At 39.9% G+C, this 25975-nt stretch overlaps 1 protein-coding gene and 1 long non-coding RNA gene across 3 annotated transcripts in view; one reads left to right on the top strand and one right to left on the bottom strand.

Moving 5' to 3' along the window:
* Positions 1 to 24569, bottom strand: part of LOC140065708 (claudin-16-like) — a 34688-nt gene extending 10119 nt beyond the window's left edge. The window contains exons 1-3 of the mRNA XM_072113286.1: positions 24435 to 24569; positions 23527 to 23560; positions 18231 to 18418 (exon numbers count right to left, since the gene is read on the bottom strand). The gene's annotated coding sequence lies outside the window, so the exon portion shown is untranslated. The remainder of the gene's footprint in view (positions 1 to 18230; positions 18419 to 23526; positions 23561 to 24434) is intronic.
* LOC140065709 (uncharacterized) lies at positions 17228 to 22605 on the top strand. 2 transcript variants are annotated; one of them, XR_011848030.1, is made up of 3 exons: positions 17228 to 17302; positions 18250 to 18395; positions 21970 to 22605. It is a non-coding gene; the product is annotated as an uncharacterized lncRNA (long non-coding RNA). The 2 variants fall into 2 exon arrangements; XR_011848029.1 differs by having other exon boundaries at positions 17238 to 17368.
* Positions 24570 to 25975: the final 1406 nt, after the last annotated feature.

Below are 25975 nucleotides of genomic sequence, written 5' to 3'. Positions count from 1 at the left end.
TTGAATGTTGGAATCACAATGTTGACAGCAATGTAATTAGGTAAATCTCTTCTTCTCAGCTGTTATCATGCGCTTGATAAAGCCACGTGAGAACGCACCCTTATGGTTTTCTATGTTACCAAATTTAACAGTCAGGGACTGTTAGTTGACATTTGTAATCTTAATACCTTTTCAGTGTATCCCAAGTCTTGAAGCAGTGCAACTATGTCACATTTTCAGTGACTCACTGGAAAAAAAAAAGTCTCATTTGACCTACAAAAATTCCGACCATTAAGCAAACAAAAAAAAATTCACCATTTTACTGTGACTTCATTGGTGAAATTGTGGAAATCTATTCTACTGTTTTTAGACTTTACTGTTTCAAGCTCTGATCCATTACGATAAAAGCATTGGGTACATTTATTAAACTGGCTGCGCCACTTTTCTGTCGTACTTTGCACGGAAAAGAAAGTGCAATGTGATTGCACGTGTATTTATGAAGGGTGTTCCGGTGCTGATTCGGACCGTGCGCCACATTTATTACGGGTACTTGACAGAAATGTGGTACACACTCGTTAAGTTGAGCACAAAAAAAAAAACCTGGTGCACTCAGTTTAAGCAAGTGCAAGGTGCAAGTATTCAGTAATCTGGCACTCCCTGCAGATTTGTGAGGCAAGCTACACATACTGGCCCACATTTATCAGAACCAGTGCAGTCTGTGTATGTGCAGTTTGCCAGAACTGGGGCACGGTCTTCATTAATCCCTTAACGCAGCGCATCGTAATAGTACGGCGCATGTCGGGTGTGGGTGCATGGACAGGGCTCACCGGCAGAGGCGTCTCCATAGCCAGTAAGTCCTTGCTGTGTTACCCCGTCCATTGACGCCAGGCCAAGCTGCCGGCGGCCTCAAAAAGATTGCTGCACAGGGCATAAAACATACATAGATGAAATACATGTGGAAGTGAATAAGGAATATATATATTCATATATATTCATATATATATATATATATATATATATATATATATATATATATATATATAATTATTATGATAAAAAATATATATAAATGAAAACACAAATGTCGATATAAAAATATTGTAATTTCATTATATAATGAAAAAAACTGATGTGGTAGCAGATGGATATATTAATAATGCCTATGATCGATGGTTTAATCAAGGATAAAGGTATGGAGTTTGGGGATGAAGAAGAATACATTCATGTATTCATATTTATATTTATTTATTCTCACGCATATATCTATTTTTATTTCATCCATTTATTTATCCATTGCAATCACCTCCGCCATACAGTTATGTGCAGTGCTAATATTCGTACTTGGTATATGTCAATCCTTTCCATCTCTTGATGTCGTCAATTTTAGCTATGCCTCTTAATGTGTGTACGTATGTACATGTTTTCAGCTTGTTCCAACTTGAAAAAGGAATCCTTTGAGATTTCGAAACGCGTTGCAATGCTGAGCTACAAATAAAAACTTTTCTTACTCCGGATTCCATTCACTACCAGTGTGCGCCACATTGACTACCACCATCCTAGTGATTTCTGTGCATGTTTTTGACATGCAAAACTTGCTTTACACTCTGTCCCATTGTACTCAATGGGGCTCATTTACTATGGGCCCAAATCGCTAATTTTCGTCGGGTTTCCCTAAAATTACCGATTTGCGCCATTTTGCCTGGGGTTTTGGCGCACGCAACCGGATTGTGACGCATCGGCGTCGGGTTTCACGTGACGGAAATGGGGGGGGGTGACCGTCGGAAAACCAGATGGATTCGGAAAAACCGCAGTATTTAAAAAAAAAAAAATGTCGCTTGACACACACTTACATGCACCAGGAAGAGGATGGTGAACTCCGGCGGACCTCGGCGCAGCAGCGAAACCTAGTGCATATCGGGCTCTCGAACTTAGTGAATCCCGGCAAGCTCCGAATCAATGTTTGACAACGCACCGCGGGATCACGAATGGACTGGATAAGTAAATGAGCCCGAATGGGTTTGGGCAGACTTGCATTTTTTTTTTAATGCACGGAAACTCTCAGCATGCTCAACAAGTCAAGATCGTGAAAAACGCCCCATACAAGTCTATGGAGATGCATCAAAAATTTTTCACTGATTGATTGCCATAGAAAAGATAGACCATGGTCATCAGTCTTTTTCACTTGCTTTTTATGTGTATTGTCTGCGTGTGAAAAATGCATTAAAAACGCATTAAAAACATTAAAAATGCTAATGAAACTAATGAACTAATGAAAATAACGTCAAAACGTCAGTTTTTCACATTTTGCACTTTGTTGATATGCAACCCAATTGTAAAAGTGTGCTAATCTGCAATAGTCATGTGACACAGATAGAGAAATCACACATGTTCTTTCGTCATTAGAACTTATTTGAGACGTGATGTTGTATTACTAAAGTGGTTCACGCTTAAATCTGCAAAATCCAATGATTTAAAAAATTTTATGAATAAATATTGCAGATGATAATAATAATCTTTGTACTATACTTTATTAAAGAACTACGTTCCTGTCTCCTTCTTTTTACCTTGCCTTTCTTCTTGATTTAAACAGGTTATGTAAGGCTGCATTCACACGAACGTTTGCCCGCTGTACCGTAGCATGGCAGGCACACATTGGCACCCAGGAGATGAGGAGGGATGTAGCAATGTTTGATGCAAGGCGCCGTATTACGGGGAAAGATAGGATATCTTTCTCCGAGCTACGGAACGGTAAGGCACCGCACGAGTGCTGCACCATAACGCTCCTGTATGGCGCCGTGAGCCCATTGCCATCTATGGGGGACGTATATACACCGTATATATGTCGGACGTATATAGGTCCCCTAAACGGCCATTTGAATGTAGCCTAAATAAGCTTTCTGTCCTGTATCCACTGACAGAAAAGGAATCTGATAAGTGTCTAATTACTTAACTCTTTACATACTGTCCCTAGATAGTCTCATCAGAGAGATGAATAATCACTGAAAATATTAGGTATGGAAAGACTTAATCTTTAGACTGCTTTTCTTACCTCTGTGATTTATTTGTAACTTTTACATATTTCGCTCACTGTAGGAGAAAGAAGTGGCAGAAAGAAGGCACTGGGAAGCTGATTTATCTAATGAAGTATAGTACAAAGTTTACTATTATCAGCTGGACTATTACTTTCTGAAATAAAAATTTCTTTAAAGTTAAGTTAATTTTTAATGTAATTTTAACATTTGTTAAAATTCCTTTTAGCTCTTATTTCTGCCTAGATCGAGTCAGAAATATCTTCATTTTAGTGCACTGTATGGAGGTGGGATAGAGTGTGAATGCACACAGGTAGGCAGTATGGAGCCATATAGGGACCCCACGCGCCGATGAGACATTTCCATACTGTGCACGTGCCTCCATTGCATGCTCTTGGAGAAGGAAATTGCCATTCATCAGCTTATGAGGCCACCACTCAAGGCTTTTGTTGTGCTTGATGGGGACATATGGGATCTGCTGCGCCCAACACCTCAGAGACTGGATAGTGAACTGGCACACCATTGAGGAGATAATGAGAGCTGAATGGCTCCTTGTTAGCAGCCCCCTGACAATACAGGGATTAGCTCTGTGATTCATTCCCATCTATGAATGTAGTACACTGCTGAGAATGAGCATCCGGCTCGCTGCACATCTTCAGGGAATGTACTAGAGGCTGTGAGGAAGACGAAACAGCAATTACTCCCAAAATATGAGAAAATCCTCCCTAAACATCACTATTTAGGTCGCCAACCTAGTTCTAGCATGGCATTTATTTGTTATGTCCACCACAGCTGTATACCACCCAGCTTTTCCAGAGCCCTGAACGGATATATCCTCTTGGTAGTTTCCCTTATCTTGGGAGAAACTTGTATTTGGTCTTTGGTACAACAGGGTGAAGATTGTGGCCATGTTTGCTATCACCCAAATTCCTGTTGGACAAATCTTTCTGTGATATTCCTTCCTTAGGGGAACCCAGATTATAATGGTGTCCATGTTGGCTATGACTCAGCTTTCTCAAAACAAAATTCTACTATGGATCTGTCTCCAATAGGGGTTCTCCAGCTGCTTTAAACACTACAACTCCCAGCAGTTGTACAGTATGTTGGCATTTGTAGTATCATAACACTTGGTGAGCCATAAGTAAGTAACCCTTATGTGGCTGGAGACACATGGAGATGGTGGCACTGCAGGTCGCCCACACACATAATGCATTACCCGTGGATTTGTCATACAGTATTTCCCTGCTTCCGTAATAAAGTAGCAGTGAAGTGTATGGGATTAATGAAAATGCCATATACACAATGGGGCACATTTACTAAGCACAGTGCAAACTGCAGTTTTCCTGTGTAATGTGCAGGGGGCGCCAGCACATCATTCCTGGCACTGGTTCTTTATGAATCTGACACTCCCTGCACTGCTCTGGAAGCGAGCATCAACTTCTTTCTGTGCACCTTAAACATAGGGCTTGCGACACAATTCTGTCGGACTTTGCATAATAAATATGACTGAGCATCGGAACGCCCCCTAATTTGTGTCGCATGATGCCTAGTCCTGCTGCGACACAAATGTGTGCAAGCAGTTTGCACCTAAAAGACCGATGTAAAACTGGCGTACGGCCCTTAGTAAATGCCCTATTGTGAATAAAATCCGTAACATACTACTGATGTTATCCAAGTGCCATCTGTGTTTTTTTTTTTTTTTACAGACCTATTGATTTCCGTTGGACAACGGATCAGTGAAAGCAGATCTGATGGCACGGATGCACTTTATAAACTTTTTAAAAATCTGTTTTTCGCTGTTGTGCAGCTAGCCTTAGGATAAGATAAGAGGATAAGACTGTCTACTTTCACATTGCACCTCCAATTCGTTTAGGGACCTGCTTTAAAATTCTGCCACATTAACATAAGTTTTGGTGTTTTACTCTTTTATTGCAAGGTCACGTCCTTTTACTAGTACTAATCATAAAAATGTCTAAAAACTATAAATATGGCACATTACAGAATTCTGTTGAATTATTGATTGATACGGTAGTTCTGCCCTATTCTGCAGTCAGTTTACCCCCTATGTTTCTGGCCTCCAGTATTTGATAATTAATATTGATGCAGGAATTAATTTAATTCAATCAATTAACATATTTGTAATTAATAACAATTATCTGTTATTCACCATCACTTACCTGCTGTGTAATTCCTTTAGGCTCAAGGGCTTTGCTCAGTTACTCCATTGCACTTCCTCATTGGAGATTATGTAGTACCACATCTTGCTTCCTGTCCCATCATAGACTCCATGGTTTTGTCCACCATGCTTTATACTGCAGCTCTGCGTGTTTATATAATGTGGTGTATCTGTATAAACATAAACTCACTAATCCTTCATGTAGAATACATGCACAATATGCTGAAAATCCCTTCTCTTAACGGGCAATGAAAATCTCCTGTAATCCCCTCTTCTAGTCAGTGAGGAGTCTTATCAATTCTATTAGCCTTGTAGGGTCTTGTCAGCACATGTAGAACATATTGCTGCTCTTTGTGTTGTCCAGAGTTCACAAAGGCGCATTAATCTCCAATGAATAGTCTCATGTCCTTTCATTACAACAGATGCCATCATTGAAACCACCGCCACCGCCGGCTGCCCCCCGCACTCATCTGTCCGTATATTATTCATCTACCACAAACCAAGTACCTTGCATGACTTGTTATCTAATTACAAAAGATTACTAATCTTATATAATTATAAGTATTAATTTTAAATATATTTTTTTCTTTGTTTACTTTAACCAATTTATTTTCTCCAGAGGGAAGATCTTGTATTGATTATGGCTATGGTCATTTCTTGCCACTAGCAGGGTCCCAGCTCTTCTTACTGGTCAAAAATATCACCATGTATAATGTGATTGCATTCTGTATTATATGTCATGTAATGTTAAGGCCTCATTCACACGGCCGTTAGGGGACATATATGGCCAACCTATATATGTTGCATATATACGTCCCCCATAGGCTGGCAATGGGCGCAACCCCTCCTCCTCCTCTCCCGAGTGCCAACGCTGGTCATGTGAATGTGGCCTAAATGTGTAGTATAGCACCAGCAGTAGCTTTATGCCTTGTAGTTAAAGGGGTGGTCCAGAATCAGGGGTTTTTACAAATAGGGCTCCGCACTACAGCCTACGACTACTGCTGTAGCAAATGCACAGCTGTCAACCGAGTGACCACTGAACCTCTGTATTCAAACGAATTTTGAACCCAGAGCACCATAAATGGGTGAGTATATAGACTAGAAAAGGGCAGAGATGGACTAGACAGTCTTATTCTACACCAGATTTATATAAGTGTCTGGTGATGGAGGATGAATCTGGTGCAGTATAAGTCTGTCTAGTCGTGCTCTGCACCTCCTATTAGTTGGATAACTTTACGCCAGAAAACTTTAAAAACATTCTGTCGGGTCAGCAATGTTTTTGGTGCGCGGACATTTTTGGCAAGAGGCCACGCCCCTTTTCATAGGCCTCATGTAGGCCGTGCAAGAGAACTTGTCTTGTAAATGTCGTGCAGACAGTTTTTTAGTACAAATTATGACAGAATCCTGTTGTGGATAGATTAATAAATCTCCCCTATTGTGTTACTTTTATATGACCCTGGACCCAACATTTAGAAACCACTGATCTTTAAAGTCTATTTATGAAAGGGTTTTTCATACTGACGACCTATGCTCAGACCCCACTATGAAAAAATGACCCCTTTAATAAGTATGTTCACTGTAACACAGATGTGTGTCAGACTGTACTTACATGTGACAGACGTTAGTAATTGTGCGATAATGTCATGGATAAAGGAGAAAAACACCCTTAGGCTACATTCACACGGACGTATAAAAACGGCCGTATACGTACCGTTTTTTTACGGGTTACATACGGCCACATTCATTTCAATGGACAATACGTCCAACCATTTATATTGCCGTTTTTGACACTGGAGTGTACGGACCGTATACTGGCCGTATAAAAATATAGAGCATGTCCTATTTTCTCCCGCATTTCAGTTCTGTATGCCCTAAAAGTCTATGGGCATGTATAAAATACGGGTTAAATACGTGCTGCATACGGATGAAAAACGTCACGTATTTATACAGAAATACAGCCTGTAGATACAGGACTGGAGAAATACATGTCCGTGTGAATGCAGCCTTAGGGCAATGAAGTGCCTAATGTAGTATGGCTGAAGAAGAGTCTGAAGTGCTAGTGGTGATAGCTGAGGGTCCGGGACATGTCTGGGTCATGGGTTAGCAAGGGGTCAGCCAGGAATTGGTCCACATGCCCCCTGGATGTTTATGAATATAAGGAGAAATGCAATAGCTTGTGAGGATTAGTAGCATTCACTAACAAGGGCATCTACTCCAGGGCTAAAAAATAGGACCAAAGAGGACTCTAAAGTTCTAAACTTACCTTATAGGTTAAAGGTTATGCCTTGTGGAGGGGACCAGAGAGAGTTAGAGAATGCATCCACCATTAGACAAATGGTATCCACTGGCTGTTTAAGATGTCGCACTGGATTGTGGTGGTTGATGTGTGAGTGTGAGGTCGTACTACAGCAGAGATAACTTAGAGAATGAATATTGTGGTTCAAATTTGCTGAAAACTAGTTTAGAAATGCACAACTTTGTTCCATATTTTGCTCTGTGTGTAGTCAACTGTCCCATAGTTTGGGCTGAAATACATGAACACGCTCAGTCCTTGACTCACAGACAATGGGGGGATTTATTAATTCTGTAGCAACCTCAGCAGTCGGCATCTGAGAACCGACAATGAAAAGCATAGCCCTATGTATTAAAGTAGCGCACGGCTGTAAGTAATGAATGCGCAGACGGAACTAATCAGTCGGGCGCCATAAAATTGCTGACACAAATGAGATGTGCACCAAAATCTTACATGGGCTGCAGCTGTTTTTCTTTTGATTTCAGACCATTTTTTCCCGGTCTGTTCTCGCCAAATGTTGCGCCTAAAAAAGCCAACAAACTCAACATAAATGCGGGGGATCATGTGTAAAATGTAGGCCACGCCCACTTGCACCAAAAAAAGACGGACGAGTCGGGATAGTCAGAAACATCTGTTCTTTCTGATTATAAATGATCCACAACACTTTTGCGCCTAAAAAAAATGAGTTTCTGACACTTTTTTGCCGCGTATACGATAATACATCTGCCCCAACGTGGCGGTCAGATTTCACATACTGAACCGTGTGCAGGACTCCAAGCTTCGCAGTTATACATGATGCAGGGAGTCTCTGCCTTCCTGTGGAACAACAATGCTGGTATTACATGGTACATGGTTGTGTCTCTGCCGGCATTAATCATTCCACCATGATTTAGTGGGGAAGCTACTTCAACACATAGGACCTAAAGCTCTTATATATTTTAAGGGAAACAACATCCCACTTCATTTGTGATCCCATTCCCTGTGATCGGACTCCCCTTTACAGAGCACCTTAATTGTTGGCAAGGAAGGGCAGGGTTTGGCCTTTTGAAAATGACATAGAAGACTAGGTGGCAACACCAATTTTTGTCTCTGCTTTTAGGCCCTTTTTCCGTCTAGGTAATAATAGTGAAAGTAATGATGGTGACTGAAGCGATGCTCATTGTAGAGCAATAATGGAAGCAACAATGGACTTGTTTACCTCTGCAGTCATCACCTATATCCTCTTGTATCATGTGTAATGCACCTGGTCACAAGCCAAATATTACAAGACATTGGGGCATATTTATCAGGACTTGAAATAATCGCAAATGCTAGCCTATTGCTAGCACTTAAGACTATTTAGATCTCTCCGGCCACCTTCACGCCAGTGGGGCATGAAGGGGCATGAGGAAGGGGGCGCAGCTGGCCGGGAGTGGGCTGGCGCGGGGCGTTACTTTCCCTGCACCGGCGCACTTGCTGGTGCCACCGACTTTTAAGTCACCAGCTGCGCTTATAAACACGGCGCAGCATCCTGCCCCGATACATCAAGAGGCTTCTGCCTCTTGATGTATCCCACTGCGACTATGCAGCAGCGGGGCAATCAACCACTGGCGCACGAGTGCCAGCATATGATAAATGTCCCCCATTGAGTTGTTGTTGTTGTTGTTATCAGATAGAAAAATAAAATACTTTATTGTACTTTGTCTCTTACGCCCTTTTTTTAATTACAACAAAAAACCTTTGGTGAAGAATCTTTTGTTATACAGGAATTAGGACTCTTCATGGCCGCTACATTAAGCTGTAATGAAAACCAAGACCATACAGGACTTTTTTGTAGCAGGATGTTGTGTTTTTCTCATTTTTGCTACAACAGAAAAAATTTGGTTCAAAATCAGTTTTTTTCTTGTTTGAGTGATTTTACATACTGTCATGTGTCTGAACTTGTTTTTCTAAAATAAAATTTTAGCAACCTCCTAGCTACCGAGCATTGTTTTCTTAATTCTAATTAAAAGCCTTTGACAAGCTCATACACAAATCTTGAAGTGGAAGATAAAGACAGAACATAAATACAACAATTTCATTTCTTTTCCTTGAATCCATTCCTGATGATGAGAAATCCTGATGCTGAAATACCCCAGTGGGAATGTCACCCTTTTTTTATATTGTTTCTTTTCATGCTTCAAGCATGGTGAAGTACTTATCATGGGGGACTTCAATTACCCAGATATTGACTGGGGGGCAGAAACCTGCAGGTCCTTCAAAGGTAGCAGGTTCTTGTCAACAACAAAAGACAATTACCTGTCGCAACTAGTCCTGGAGCCAACAAGAGGGGGGGCACTGCTGGACCTTATCCTTACCAACAGACCTGATAGGGTATCAAAACTACAGGTTGGGGGGAACCTGGGGAATAGTGATCATAATATCATTGATTTTGTATTACGCTTTACTAAGAGCGTTAGTGAAGGGGCAACCAACACTCTAAACTTCAGGAGGGCAAATTTTCAGCAACTAAGGGAAGACCTTAAAGGCATAGACTGGGATAATGCTCTCAAGGACAAAAGCCCCCCCCAAAAATGGGACTTTTTCTCATATATTCTGAAAAAGTCCTGTGAGAAACACATACCTTATGGGAAAAAGCATAAAAGGAACAAGAAAAACCCTATGTGGCTAACTAGTCTTGTAAGGAAAGCAATAAGCGAGAAAGATAAAGCGTTTAAGGTGCTAAAACGTGAAGGTAGCGATGAGGCATTACAGGATTATAGAGAGAAAAATAAATCCTGTAAAAGGCAGATAAAGGCCGCAAAAATAGAGACTGAGAGAAATATTGCCAGGGAGAGCAAAAATAATCCCAAATTATTTTTCAAGTATATAAATGATAAGAAACTAAAAACAGAGAGTGTGGGTCCCCTTAGAAATAACATGGGGGTCATGGTGGAAGGAGACGAGGAAAGGGCCAATCTACTGAATGTCGCCTTCTCAACTGTCTTTACCCAGGAAAATCCCCTGGTGGAAGACACAATGAGGAATAATGTTAATTCTTTTTATAATGTCAACAGTTTAACCCAGGAAGAGGTACGGCGCCGCCTCGCAACCACTAAGATAGATAAATCACCGGGGCCAGATGGCATACACCCCCGGGTTCTGCATGAATTATGTACGGTGATAGACAGACCGTTATTTTTAATATTTGAAGATTCACTGAGGACTGGTTATGTTCCACAGGAATGGCGCATAGCAAATGTGGTACCAATATACAAAAAAGGATCAAATAGCGATCCTGGAAACTACAGACCCGTAAGTCTAACTGCTGTGGTGGGGAAAATATTTGAGGGGTTTATTAGAGATGCTATCCTGGAGTATCTCACTGTGCACAACCTTATAACCCAGCGTCAGCATGGGTTTATGAGAGATCGGTCCTGTCAGACTAATCTGATTGGTTTCTACGAGGAGGTAAGTTCAAGACTGGATCTGGGGGACGCTGTGGATGTTGTATATCTGGACTTCTCAAAGGCATTTGACACCGTGCCACATAAAAGGTTGGTATATAAAATGAGACTGCTGGGAATAGGAGAAAATCTGTGTATCTGGGTAAGTAATTGGCTTAGTGATAGAAAACAGAGGGTGGTCATTAATGGCACATTCTCAGATTGGGTTGATGTTACCAGTGGAGTGCCACAGGGATCAGTATTGGGGCCACTTCTTTTTAATATTTTTATTAATGACCTTGTAGTGGGTTTACACAGTCAAGTTTCAATATTTGCAGATGATACTAAGCTGTGTAAAGTAATAAATACTGAGGTCGATAGTTTAGCATTACAGAGGGATTTGTGGAAGCTTGAGGGATGGGCAGAGAAATGGTTGATGAGGTTTAATGTAGATAAATGTAAAGTTATGCACTTGGGCCATGGAAACAAAAAGTATAATTATGTTCTAAACGGTCAATTACTTAGTAAAACTGAAGCTGAAAAGGACTTGGGCGTATTGGTGGATGGTAAACTTAATTTTAGTGACCAGAGCCAGGCGGCTGCTGCTAAAGCAAATAAAATAATGGGATGTATCAAGAGAGGAATAGATTCTCATGATAAAGACATAGTTCTGCCCTTATACAAATCCCTGGTCAGACCACACATGGAATATTGTGTACAGTTTTGGGCACCAGTGTATAAAAAGGATATAATAGAGCTGGAACGGGTGCAGAGGAGAGCAACCAGGATTATTAGGGGAATGGGGGGATTAGAATACACTGACAGATTACAAAATTTGGGATTATTCAGTTTAGAAAAAAGACGACTGAGGGGAGACCTCATTACAATGTACAAATACCTGAACGGACAGTACAAGGATTTCTCCAAAGATCTTTTTATACCTAGGCCTGTGACCAGGACAAGGGGGCATCCTCTACGCCTAGAGGAGAGGCGATTTTACCATCACCATAGACAAAGGTTCTTTACTGTAAGAGCAGTGAGACTGTGGAACTCTCTGCCGCAGGAGGTTGTTATGGCCGACTCTATGTACATGTTCAAGAGAGGCCTGGATGACTTTCTGGAGAGAAAAAATATCACGGGTTATGGGGATAAAACATTTATTTAATTCTTGAAGGTTGGACTTGATGGACTTGCGTCTCCTTCCAGCCTTATATATACTATGATACTATGATACTATGATTTATATCATTATGCATCGAGTTGCAACTTTCATGCTAAAGACCGTTACTTATTGCTTAAGTAGTTTTTATTTCTTACCGTGTTCCCCATGTTTGCTTGTTTTTATCTTTTTTTTTCACGGCAACCTGAGGAAGAACGTCATACAGATTCCTTCACGTTGAGTTATGAGTTAGGTTGCGTCCTCAGCTCAATGCTGATACAACACAATCTGTCAAGGTCTGTTTGCTCATTATTTTCACTCGCAAACTGTGAGCATGTCAATGGCATTGATGGTCAAACACACACAAGCCCCCCACACCCACCCACCCATTAACACACACAGAGACAGCAGGATTATTAAGAATTAGACAACGGATGACAAAGAGCTTGGTTTGGACCCATCTGTTGGTCTTCTTGGCGCGTGCAAGTCTTGTGCCTGGAACTGGATGTCTCCTGTTGTGAGGCCACCAGAAGGGTCATAGACTTGTTTGCCTGGTGAAGTAAGGAACCCCATGGGAGCTTCAAGTGCTTGGGAACTAAAAAGGCAGAAAATCCTCAGCTACTCACCAAATCATTCTGAAACATTACTGTTTACTCATTGTTGCTTATATGCCGCCAACATAGTCTGTTGGAAAGCACACATACTCACTCATGTCCTTGGCACGTCAGAAGCTAAACCTTTGTAATTTAATAGATTTTCATTATTATTATTTATGCTGTTCCTCAGAAGTCTAGATAATACATCTAAATTTTGCCATTGAAAGAAAAAAAATCTGAAACTTCTTTTTTTTTCTTTGAAAACACATTTTCTACATTTTCTACTTAGGCTCAGCCTTATGTTACAGCTTATGTATAGGAATAAACTGCAATACCAGACACAGGCAATGGACACGAGAGGCGCTGTTTCTGGAAAAATATAAATTTTGACCATCCCTATATTAAGCAGTGAAGATGACAACCAACATGAATTATATATGGGAACGTCTATGGCCACGGACAGATAATGATCTAACTTCAGACCAAAATCATAGTAGAAATTGATATGTGACAGTATTTAATGTAGGTTAGGAAAAAAACAAAACAGTTGCATTACAGCAGCAGTGGCTTCCAGCTCTATTATTATCACAACCTCATACTGCTCTCAATTTATCCTATGGAGGGGTAAAGGAAGCTGCAGGACTCAAAAGACACATATGTGCCATGCTCTTGCCCATTGTACTAAGTGTCGGACTGGCCCACCATAGCACCAGAGGATCTTCCAGTGGGTCCAGAATCTAACCCAATAGTGGAACCCAGAGATCTTACAGAAGACAATTTTGGAAGCTACCTTGAGTCTCTTTTCAATGGGTTGATGTAGGTTGGGCCACTCGAATAACTGTACTGGTGACCTATGTAATCCCAGTTTGACATGTTTTGTCATTTACCCAGTCTGAAAGAAGAATACCAGTTGAAGGGCCTCCAGAGACCTCTGTCATTCAAAATATCCACAACAAAAATACATCCATAGGTTCTAATAAAATTAGGGACATTGGGGGCATTTATTATTTTCTTTTTTGCCTTGCGGAACCTTTGTGCTTTATTTATGAGGGGTATTTACCACACTATTGGTCCTTTACTGACATTCACTCAATATTTGGCACATTCTTAGAGCTGCAAAAAGCTGGTCAAGGAAGTTCTATTTCACCATCATGTGGAGACAGTTCTAAACCTTCTCAGTCTTGCACCAATTCATTAACCCCTTGCACCAGAATGTAACACATATAACACAATATAAGGTGCTAAATACACAGATCCTGCACCACAATTGATAAATGTCCCCCACTGTCTCTGGCAGCTACATGCAGTCTCTGGATGAATATAAATTTTTTAATTTATCTTTAATATTACAGTACCTTGAGGAGACTAGAGCACCACCCAAAAATTGCATCCAGTAACTCACATGTGACTTCTTTCCTGTTTGTAAACATTCCCTTTCCTCATCTTCAGTGCTTAGTGAAGACGTTTATGATGCCCCTTCCAGCCATGATTGAACGTTTCCATTATGATGTCCAATGCCAATTTTCTTCACCACTTCTATGACATAAACTTCCCTTCTGGTGCCCTAACATGACGTGCTGGTCAGTGATCCCAAATGCTGTACTGCAGAAATATTAGTGCCATTATGAGGGGGGATTGGTGGCTGCTGGCGGGAGTCTGATGTCGGCCGGCAGGGGCGGGAGCTCGATGCAGGATCCGGGAGCAGAGGGGTGGAAAGCGGTGGTATGTGGGGGGTGGGTTGGAGCTGGCCAAAGGGTGGGCAGGAGCTTGATGCCGGCGGAGGCCGGGGGCCGGGGCATACAGAAACACGCAGCCTCCATGCCCTCATGTGCAGCCTCTGATTGTCCCACTAGGAAGAAGAAGCCACACCTCTACCCAGCACCATAGAGGAATTGATCCAATCGCCATTACGGTACCAGGTGCTGTAACCCTATGGGAGACTGTGTGGGATACTGTATGGGGCTGTAACCCAATGGGAGACTGTGTGGGATACTGTATGGGGCTGTAACCCAATGGGAGACTGTGTGGGATACTGTATGGGGCTGTAACCCTATGGGAGACTGTGTGGGACACTGTATGTAGCTGCAACCCTATGGAAGGCTGTGTGGGATACTGTATGGGTTGCTGTGATACAGAACCCTATGGGAGACTGTGATACAGAACCATAAGCAGTGCTTATACCGTCAACATTTTTTCCAATATAAGACATACCCCGAAAGTAAGACATAGTGAGACTTTTGAGGGTAAAAAGAATGTAAGACACTGTCTTACTTTCGGGGAAACACGGTACTAAAGTTTTTAACAATTTAGGTTAGGTTCCAGGATTATTAAATTACAGATTAGGGCAAAAGCAGGCAGGAGGAATCTACCATCACATCTATTTCCTTTAAAGCCCTAATAAAAGTAAATGACAAAAAATAGTGCTCTTAATGCCAAAAGTGCCCACACATTAACTAAAAAATAATGGTGCCATGCAGAATACCCATAAGTAATGGAGCCCCCTCAGTGTCGCCCAAAAGTGTATACCCCCAGAATACCCCTAGAAATGCTGAGCACTTCCTTACAGAACCCCTAAAAGTAACTTGCCAGAAATACCAACAGTAATGGTACCCTTAAAACTGCCTCCATAAATAATAGTGTTCCAACATGATAGGCCACATTTATTCAAGTGTTTTCTGTCTAAATTTGCATTGAAAAGAACGTGTAAACGGCTTGCACATGTATTTCTCAAGAGTTCGCTCCAGTTTTGGAGCGCTGTGCACTGTGTCCGCCGCGCCACAAAATTCTGCATCTAAAGCGGCTTCCGGTGCCAAATCGGACAGTGTACCAAATTTATGCTGTATGTGCACCAAAAAAATATGAAGACCGTGCGCCAGTATTCCATAATTTGGCGCACTCTGCACATTAGTGAGGCAAACTACACATAGTACAGACTGTACTAGTTTTAATAAATCTGGGTCCCATGTCCCCAAAAGTAATAATTCTTCCTTTAAGTACACTCATTAGTTATAAGACCTGAAACAGTAATAATGTTCATTTGTCCAACCTGCAGCATGGCGCAGATGAATACTTATTGTCACAGGCTACAGACCAAAATTAGCCAGTGATTAAGGAGGTGATAGAGTGGCAGCACTATACCCTGAGGATGAGTATATTGCGGTATATGGCCTTAGATTAAGGTCACCAGTAAAAAAATTCCAACACTCCTTTAGATTTCTTGCAATAAAGCAATATACTGTGTACAGTGCCAAAGGGTACCAGACTCCCTACAGAGCAAGATTACCTGCAAGGTCCCAACATAGGGTGTAACTATAGGGCATGCAGATATAGCAGCCACACCCGTGCAATGGTGCCTGAAGCTGAAAGACCCTTCTATTACTACACAGCAGGTGCTCAGTGGGTGGTCCCTTGGCAAACTTTTATTTAAAAACTTTAATTTTGCAAGTTATGCTACTGATTCCAGCATAACAAAATGTATTCAATAATATTACTATAAAACTTATGGGTGCACCATTCTTATGCAAATAGACAACAGGTAATTGTTTAAAAATGTTTAAAAAGAGTTTGCTACCATATCATCCAGTCTAGACAATCCTCTCTGAGAACTTGTACATAACCAGCACCAGAAGCTCTTCCCCTGATGGTTTGTTACAAAGTATCAGTGAAAGTGAAATGTATTTGTATGGAGTGCACAATTGATTATCTAGACTGGATACAACTGTGACAAACTCTCAGCAGTGGGAAGAATTGGGTCTAGATCTGTACAAGATTTCTAGCTAATGACAGAAAGTAGATTCTTGTAATAGATAGAAAATAAAAAGTTAATAAGAAAGATGTGTCTAGTGTACCATCATGCATAGTTATACATGGGTTTATATATGGATTAATTGGAATATGTGGTCTATGGTGACACTAGATAAGAATAATGTCCCCCCAGCCCCAGGTCCCAGCATTCTCTTACCCCCTCCCCTGTCACTAATACCCTGGGAAAGTGTTCTCCATCCCTGCTCATACAATGGGGTCCTCTGGGGGATGTGCACAGATGGTGGTCAGACGCCAAGATCTTTCCATAGGAAAACAATAGAGAAAACGTTATAATGTTAATACAACATGAAACTTCTCTGAACTTAACGTGTCTGAGATTCTGCATTGGCCTCATGTGTGAGGAGGTGGGAGGCAGGGCTGGGGGTAATACTGGCAGATTGGGGGAGGGGGACGCGTGCAGGGGATTACTATTTGCATTTCGTCTGGGGAAAAGAGAAAACGGTAAATTCACAGGATGGAAACATCACCATAGAGGAGGGAGGTCATAGTATAGAGAGGGGAAGCAAGGCTGACATCCAAAACTCCAGATACAATTATACTGGGAGGTTATATACATGATATAAAGTACACAAACTGAGAGTTATCATAGAAAAGATAGATAGATAGATAGATAGATAGATAGATAGATAGATAGATGGATAGATACGTTCAGCACAGTACACATGTAGTATACAGGTCAGTATACAAGTCTGAGGGAATGTAAGAAGCAGCACAGAGGTAACTGGAGACATCTGTCCATAGACTGGACGCGTGCACAACGCCAGCCCCAACAGCAGTCATCACCGTTTACAGGGGACCAGTAACATCATCTATCAACCTACAGTTTCTATATATCTACTATGTACAGTATCTTTATACATATGTACATTTAGTATCTATATGTACAGAATCTATCTATATATGTACAGTCAGTATCTATCTTTCCATGTACAATATATATATATATATATAATGTATGTATAGTATCTATATATATCAATGCACTGCTTATATATGTATAGTATCTATGTTTAGCACCTATGTACAGTATCTATCAACTTTCTATATACATATATATATCTCTATCCTCTGTCCAGCTATATCTTTCTTTCTTTCTTTCTTTCTTTTTTTCTTTCTTTCTTTCTTTCTTTCTTTCTTTCTTTCTTTCTTTCTTTCTTTCTTTCTTTCTTTCTTTCTTTCTTTCTTTCTTCTGTCTACATATCTATCTACATCTGCATTTCGATCTATTATATATCAATCTGTCTATCCTCTATCGATTACCTCCATCTATCACCTATCTACATGTATCTAAAACTCTAAAAATTTAATTATTAAACTAGTTTATTAATATAGTTTACCATTATTTAATTATTATCTTATGAGCATCTATATACTTCTATATACCGTCAATCACATATCTTACATCAATGTTTCCATTAGCTACCTATCTTTCTTTCGATCTTTTCAATATTTATCTATCATCTATATATCTATCTATTATATATCAACTTAAGTTACAATTCAACACATCAACACATCTATTGACCTTCCTCCCTAAATCTTTCTGTCTCTATCCATCTATTCACCTCTCCCTTTCTGTGTCTAGCTATCAAACTATTATACCACATATGATCAGCCACCAATCATACATGTACTCACACATTACAGTAAAACAATGATGTCAGTGTTTTACAGTCATCTCTGATGTCATGAACCATATAGATGCTGGCAGCTCTCCCTGTGATTAATCTAACAATATATCATTGCTGGGTAATTCCAGAACTACTCACGGTTTCCTCCTATGTCTAGAATTTCTTCTTCTGAAGATATCAGTTCAGGAAAGATCTTCATCACGTTGTATCAGCCCCTCAGCCTCTCATGATCTGCTGCACAGAGCTCCTGACATGATCTGCAGCCACAGGGGTGTGTAGACACTGGAGACAAGAGGTGGAGGGGTAGGTGTGGATGTATTTAAGATCTAGGGAAAGACACGTGAATACATATGTATACTGCAACTCTGACATTACTGTGATATATGGATATTAGGATAACTGCTCCATCATCTCCTCCATTATTCATCACCTGCTCCATGATTTTTTGCTCATAGACCCAGGAGCTGATCATAGACCTGTCTTGGTGTATGGAGGTGACATTGATGGGAGTTGTAAAGAGAAGTAAATAAAGCCTGTGTAAGCATGTGTTGGATTGCATATAAAATATAGTTTGTAGGAACCTAACATAGAGAAGTAAACATAGGACTGTGTGACTGGGGATATACAGGGATATGAGATTGGTTAGGACTGTATAGGGTGATGTAGTAAATTGGGACTGTGTGGAGATATAATGTTGGTTGGGAATGTAAAGGGTGGTATACTTGCATGCAGCTGGGGAAACTGGTAAGATTGGTTGTAATTGTATCCAAAAATGTTGTATATGAGTAATAGTCCACTTAATAAAATGACGACTATGTAAGGAAGGAAGATTGTGTGGACTATGTAGGAAGATGTGATCAATGGAAACTGTATTGTGGATTCACGTATAAGTTGTCCTTAATGGATGATTTCCTTGGGAAGGGAATTTGCTAAGAATAATATAAGGAGGTGAAAGGAAAGTTATGGTAGGGGTTGAGGGCTATTGTAATTGTATAATAAAATGTGAATTTAAGATTCTGTAGGGAGGTGAGCTTAGGATAGTAGGGACTACATAAAGATGTGAGTTTAGGATTTTATGGAGATGAGAAAGGTAGGAACTACAGAGGGATGTGAGTTTAGGATTGTATGAGGAGATGAGGATGGTAGGAAATACAGAGGGATGTGAGTTTAGAATTGTATGGGGAGATGAGGATCGTAGGAACTACAGACAGATGTGAGTTTAGGATTGTATGGGGAGATGAGGATGGTAGGAACTATAGAGGGATGTGAGTTTAGGATGGTATGGGGAGATGAGGATGGTAGGAACTATAGAGGGATGTGAGTTTAGGATGGTATGGGGAGATGAGGATGGTAGGAACTATAGAGGGATGTGAATTTAGGATTGTATGGGGAGATGAGGATGGTAGGAACTATAGAGGGATGTGAGTTTAGGATTGTAGGAACTATAGAGGGATGTGAGTTTAGGATTGTATGGGGAGATGAGGATGGTAGGAAATACAGAGGGATGTGAGTTTAGAATTGTATGGGGAGATGAGGATGGTAGGAACTATAGAGGGATGTGAGTTTAGGATGGTATGGGGAGATGAGGATGGTAGGAACTATAGAGGGATGTGAGTTTAGAATCGTATGGGGAGATGAGGATGGTAGGAACTATAGAGGGATGTGAGTTTAGAATTGTATGGGGAGATGAGGATGGTAGGAACTATAGAGGGATGTGAGTTTAGGATGGTATGGGGAGATGAGGATGGTAGGAACTATAGAGGGATGTGAGTTTAGAATTGTATGGGGAGATGAGGATCGTAGGAACTGCAGACAGATGTGAGTTTAGGATTGTATGGGGAGATGAGGATGGTAGGAACTATAGAGGGATGTGAGTTTAGAATTGTATGGGGAGATGAGGATAGTAGAGACCATTTATGGGTATGAGGATATGATTGTATGGTTGGAGGAAGATGATTGGGACTATGAAGGGATATAAGTCTAATCGGACATTGAAAAATGAAAGAAACATCATTGAAGTATGTATTATAATACGAGGACTCATATCACACTTGAGGCATGTGGATAATCCATAGAGTAAGTGATAATGGGATATAAACACAGAAGATGGAGGAGCCAATACAGAGAAGGGAACAATTCATCTTCACTAGAGGTAAAATAGGTAAAACAATTCACTAGAAGTAAAATAGGTAAAACAATTCACTAGAGGTAAAAGATGGGACTATACAGATAGACGAAGGTGAAGGGGCAATACCTAGAAGATAAAGGGGAACCTAATTTAGGGAAGAAAATGTTAGTCCGTGAGGTTGTACTATACTAAGAGGGAGCCATGTCCAAGACCACACAAAAAATGATGATTTTTGTGCAAAACAAAGATTGCATTATAAACGATTAGCTGATAAAAATCATAAATAATTTTTATAAAAACAAAGAGGGCATCCGGCAAGAACAGGTAGCGTGTATGATATGCAATAGAGCTGGCACTAGCTGCAGTCCAGGGGTAGACCCCCATACACAAAATAGATAACCATAGATGTAACATACATTGTGAAATTACATTATGACTTAATATGAAGTAAAATTATAAAGTAATGTATAAATCCCAGAATCTTCACTGACTTTCAGCACCATTGAGGCAGTGGACAGCGACCACCAAGCATCAGCATAGCCACCGCTGCATCTATTCCCCTAGTGGTCAGCTAATCCCCCCAAGCCCACCCCCGCTTATACCCCCATCCCCCACCTCATCATTAATAGGTATGGGCATCATATTTTAGGGGCAGATGGTGTTCAGACGCCAAGGTATCCTTACAATAAAGCAAATGATGGAAATAACAAGTCTGGGATGAGTATTGTACCCAAGCTGTCTGATATGTCTCCAGGAGACCAGCGATAGCCATGGGGGTGGGGCTTACACAGGTTGAATCATACTCAAACATCACTATTTGGGGAGAGGACGCTACATGCTCCATCTGCCTCATCTCCCCGGGTCATGTGATTAGTTACCCCCTATTCATGCACCATCATGTAACAATGGGCAGCTTCTTCTATAGCATCTGCATTATAGGGCACAATAAAGGAGCCAGGATGTAATGTATGGTGCCCATTACTACCTGGCAACATGCTGCAGTAAAACGCAGTAGCAAAATTATACTTATCTAATGTACCATTGTACAAGTACTATATATAATACTGATATATGCTTTAACTTGCCTCTGTTTCCCTTTTCTCCTCTACTCTCTCTAGATCTATTTAACTCTTAGTGTCTCTATATACTATATCTTTTTCGCTATCTATCTTTATCTATCTATACCTATCCATATTCTTATTTATATCTCTCTCTCCATCTGCTTGTCTCTGTTATCTATCCTCTTCTCTCTCTCCTTGTTTTCATGTATATATATATCTTTATTTTGTCTTTGTCACTGTTTATTTTTCTATTTCTCTCTCTGCTTATGCTTCTATCTACTCTTCCTTCCTTTCTGTGTGTATCCATGTGTCTCTATATTTCTGTACCGTTATCTTCCTCTGTCTTTATTTCTCCCCCCGCCCCCTGTACCTCTCTGTCTTTTTGTCTGGTACTGTTCCTCTGGATTTTCCTCTGTCTATGTATCTGTTTCGGTCACTGCATGTGGGTCTGTCTTTTACTTTTTATGTAAATCTGCATGTCTGTTTCCCCCCTCTTTCATGTCTCTGTATCCCTCTACATTAAGATAGTACATGCAGCTTCAGAAACTTGCCTTTCGGTGGAGACTGGTTACTCATCATGTTACTCGGGAACATCTGTTATATCACTAGGATCTAATGCTAGAATGTATATAAGCTCTTACCACCTCCATTCTACAAATAACTTATTTGTACTTATTTGGTTCTTTAGGAAGTTGAAGCCATGATTTCAGTGGTAGCAGTTGGATCCTTGTAGAGACATCTGTTGAGGTGGGAGACGCGTGCAGACCTCATGCCTCCATCTATACAGCTCACCCTCTGCTAATTAGAGATGGATCAATGGGATCAGAGCTCAGGGGATAGCGGCGCGTGCAGACACCAGCCCCAGCAATGAATGGATCTATCTATCCTTCCCTCTATCTATACTTCTATCTATACTATCTATCTATCTATCTATCTATCTATCTATCTATCTATCCATCTATCTATCATCTATCTATCCTTCCCTCTATCTATCTATCTATCTATCTATCCATCTATCTATCATCTATCTATACTTCTATCTATCGTTACTGCAGTATTAAATGACCTATCATCCATTTTCCATCGTTCTCCTGTAACATCTCTCCCCCTCAGGTTTTCTGGTCTCCCTCCTACAATAATGTCCTTACAGAATATCCCAGCATGAGTATACAATGCCTAGGAGAACTTCCTATATGAAATGGTAACACATTATATCCATGGGAGATTATATGAAATTATTATACATAAGGACGTTATATATTTCTTTCATAAGACAATAAACATGAAATATTTATATTATTAAATGAACCAACCAGTGATAATACTACAGTGGGTCGGTTTTCCTAAATGTGTTTTTGGCTTCATGTCCTGATAACTGGGGATCACTAGCTATTATGACATTATTATCAGTGTTGTAGTATTAATTCACTCTTTATAAATGTATAAGTGAGTGTATAACTGAGTGCACAAGAGGTACAGCTATAATGTACAGTATAATGTCTCCAAAAATGACCAATTATTACTAATAGAGGAAATTTTGTATTTGTAGTTATATCAACAACATATCAAATATCTACCTGTCAATGGAGTAATATACTGTACTCACTTTTACTTTAAAAGATCCAATAAGGGATATGAATGCAGCACAGTACACTGTATCTCTAATGCTATAATACACAGTCTACTACTACTATACTGTACTATAATATCACTATGATGATAACAAGAATATTGTTAAACTACATTTTCTAAGGCTTATTATATTACATAGTCAAACCAGTATCAATTGTAATAACTTACCTGTTAAGATGAATGAGAGCAGCTGATCACAGTATTAAATAGTCACTTTTACTGCACAAGATCCATAATGGATCATTATCTGATATGCACTCTCACTATATATCTGAATTTAAAAATACGTGATATAATCAGGAGGAAAATGATTCCTGTTGTGAACAAGGATCCTCATTAACATAACTCAGCAGCAAAGGACTTGAAAAGATCTTGCAGGTTAGCATTCAACCTAGGAAGATCGATGAAAATGAGATGTTCTTTAAGCTAAGACACACCAAAATCATAGTACCGGGAAAAAAATAATATACAGGAATTCTATAGACAGTATTTAGTTACAAACTTACGTTGAGAAATATAATGAAACAATAATATAAGACATCAATGTGAATAAATAATATTACAGCTAACAATTATGTATAAAACTATATCACATTCATTTAGATTCACCTACCTTATGTACACCTAGGAAAGCATGTAGATTCTTCCTAGAATCAGAGGAAGACGTTTGAAGAGAAATTTAACAGTATGGATAATTATTGGACCTGGCTAATATTAGCTTTAGAAAGGTTAAAGCAGGTATTTTTATAATATTATAATACAGTTTCAGTCTATGTCATAAAGCCAATACCTGAAACTCCTCTTTACATGCAACACTGAATGGATTTATTTGGTAGTGCTCACAAAAAAGATCTTGCTGACCTATTCCCAGACAAGATGGGACATAAAAAGAGCACTGGTACCAGCATGATTTCTTCTCGTACTATTTAAGATCATGTACATTACTATTGTGTAACTCATTTAAGACAAAGTTACCAGTGGATCAAAAAAATATTTATAAAAAAATCTTGATTAAACAATATATTACTATGTTGTCTAAATTAGTTTTATGCACACCAATGCATCTCGATTTTAACAGAAAACAAACAACCTCTGTGTAGTCGGACCCTTTCCTCTTCTAGCTCTCCTCTATTTCTTGCCGACCAACCAAATTGAAGCTGTAAAGTTGCTTTATCATGGTTGCAAAGATGGACACGCCCGTTAAACAAATACAGTAAATATTTGACCCTAAATACATTTTGGAGCTTTAGGTAGAGACTAGGAAACGTGGTATAATGGTTGCAAAGTGTGAAATCTCCAACTGGAAAGAAACTTGAAGGATGTCGTGAAACAATGTTGGTCAATCACATTTGCACCTGAGACAAAACATGCATACCCAAATCTAAACCATTCCCCACAGTGTTGATTACTAAAGCTATTACTGTCATACCTTATTAGATCATTTCCTATGATATCTCATATTGTAGATACAAATTGACATCTATAATCTTCATATGCACTATTATTACAATATTCTCTTACCTGAAGTGATGTGTAGCAGCAGAAAGCAGTCTTACTTTAACCAGAAGGAGAACAGCTAAGGAACAATCTTGACTCATTCATGGGATGTGAAAGATGAGGTCTGAGGCACGGGGGCAGCTGGATGGGGTGAGGCATGATGAGTGCTGGATGGGGTGGGGTTGGATCTCTGCACTACATTCCCCTCCATCTGTTCTGTCCTGGCTCGTGTTGCTCTCGTGTCTCATCATCCCATTGATCAGGACCAGGGTGGGCATCTTATCTACACACAATACCCTCATTACTGGAGATTACACCGGGGGCTGCCGTTACCTAAGCTCTCTACATATAGTGAACCCTAAATATTCATTTAAAGAAAGCTATGAAATGATATTAATCATGTCTCCAGCTGCTGTGGTATCTGGGATTTTGCTTAGATATACATTCTAGACTTATGTACTCTTTACTGCAGAACTGTTACAGCCACACACATCTCTGTTCAAAATTTCTATAAAAAATAAAGAATGAGGGAAAGAAAGAAGAGAAAGGGAGGGAGGAAGGAAGGAAGAAAGGAAGGAAGGAAGGAGAGAATGGAGAAAAAGAAAGAAAGGGAGAGAGATATGAAGGAAAGAATGAAAGAATGGAGGGAGTGAAAGCATAGAGATCGAGGGAGAGAGAGAAATAACTGAGGGAAAGAAAGAAAGAAAGGAGGAAAAGAAAGAAAGAAAAAAAATGAGGGAAAGAAAGAAGAGAAAGGGAGGGAGGGAGGGAGGGAGTAAGAAAGGAAGGAAGGAAGGAAGGAGAGAATGGAGGAAAAGAAAGAAAGGGAGAGAGATAGAGAGGAATGAATGAAAGAATGGAGGGTGTGAAAGCATATAGATCGAGGGAGAGAGAGAGAAAGAAATGAGGGGCTGAAAGAAAGAATGGAGGAAAAGAGAGTCAATGAATGGTGGAAAAGAAAAAAGAGAGAAAGAAGGATTGAAAGAATGGAGGAAAAGAAAGAAAGATAGGTAGGAAGAATGAAAGGAAAAGGAAAGAGAGGCAATAGAGAATGAGAGAAAGTTATAGACAGAAAGTACGAAATTAAAATTAAATATAGTTATATATAATTATACAGAGAAGTGTCAATTGGATTAGCAGATAATAGATGAAAACATGTATAGATATGAAAGAGATGTTATAGATTAGATAGCTGTGTATGCAGCCACAGTGCAGCATGAGCTTATCATGAGCTAATGTTCTGGGTCCTCCATTTATAATAGAAAGAAAACACTCCAGTTGCAGAAAGATCTCCACCTCTGTGCTCTTTATTCATGTGTCATGCTTTTTTTTAGATACATGTTGAATGTACAATATTATCTATGTATAGATAGACAAAGACGCTTAGACATGCTTTTGCCATTGTTTTATTTCTTAAAATATAGCATTAAGCATGAGATTCACTTGTAGATAGCTAGCTAGATTATGTAGGCAGAGGATAAATATTTAAGTATCTGGACAGGGTAAACAAGATAGATAGATAGATAGATAGATAGATAGATAGATAGATAGATAGATAGATATGG

Source organism: Engystomops pustulosus, chromosome 6 (assembly GCF_040894005.1).
Source record: "Engystomops pustulosus chromosome 6, aEngPut4.maternal, whole genome shotgun sequence".
Classification (NCBI taxonomy): Eukaryota; Metazoa; Chordata; class Amphibia; order Anura; family Leptodactylidae; genus Engystomops; species Engystomops pustulosus.
Note: the sequence above shows the minus strand (reverse complement) of the source record. Positions and strands in the feature narration are given on the sequence as shown.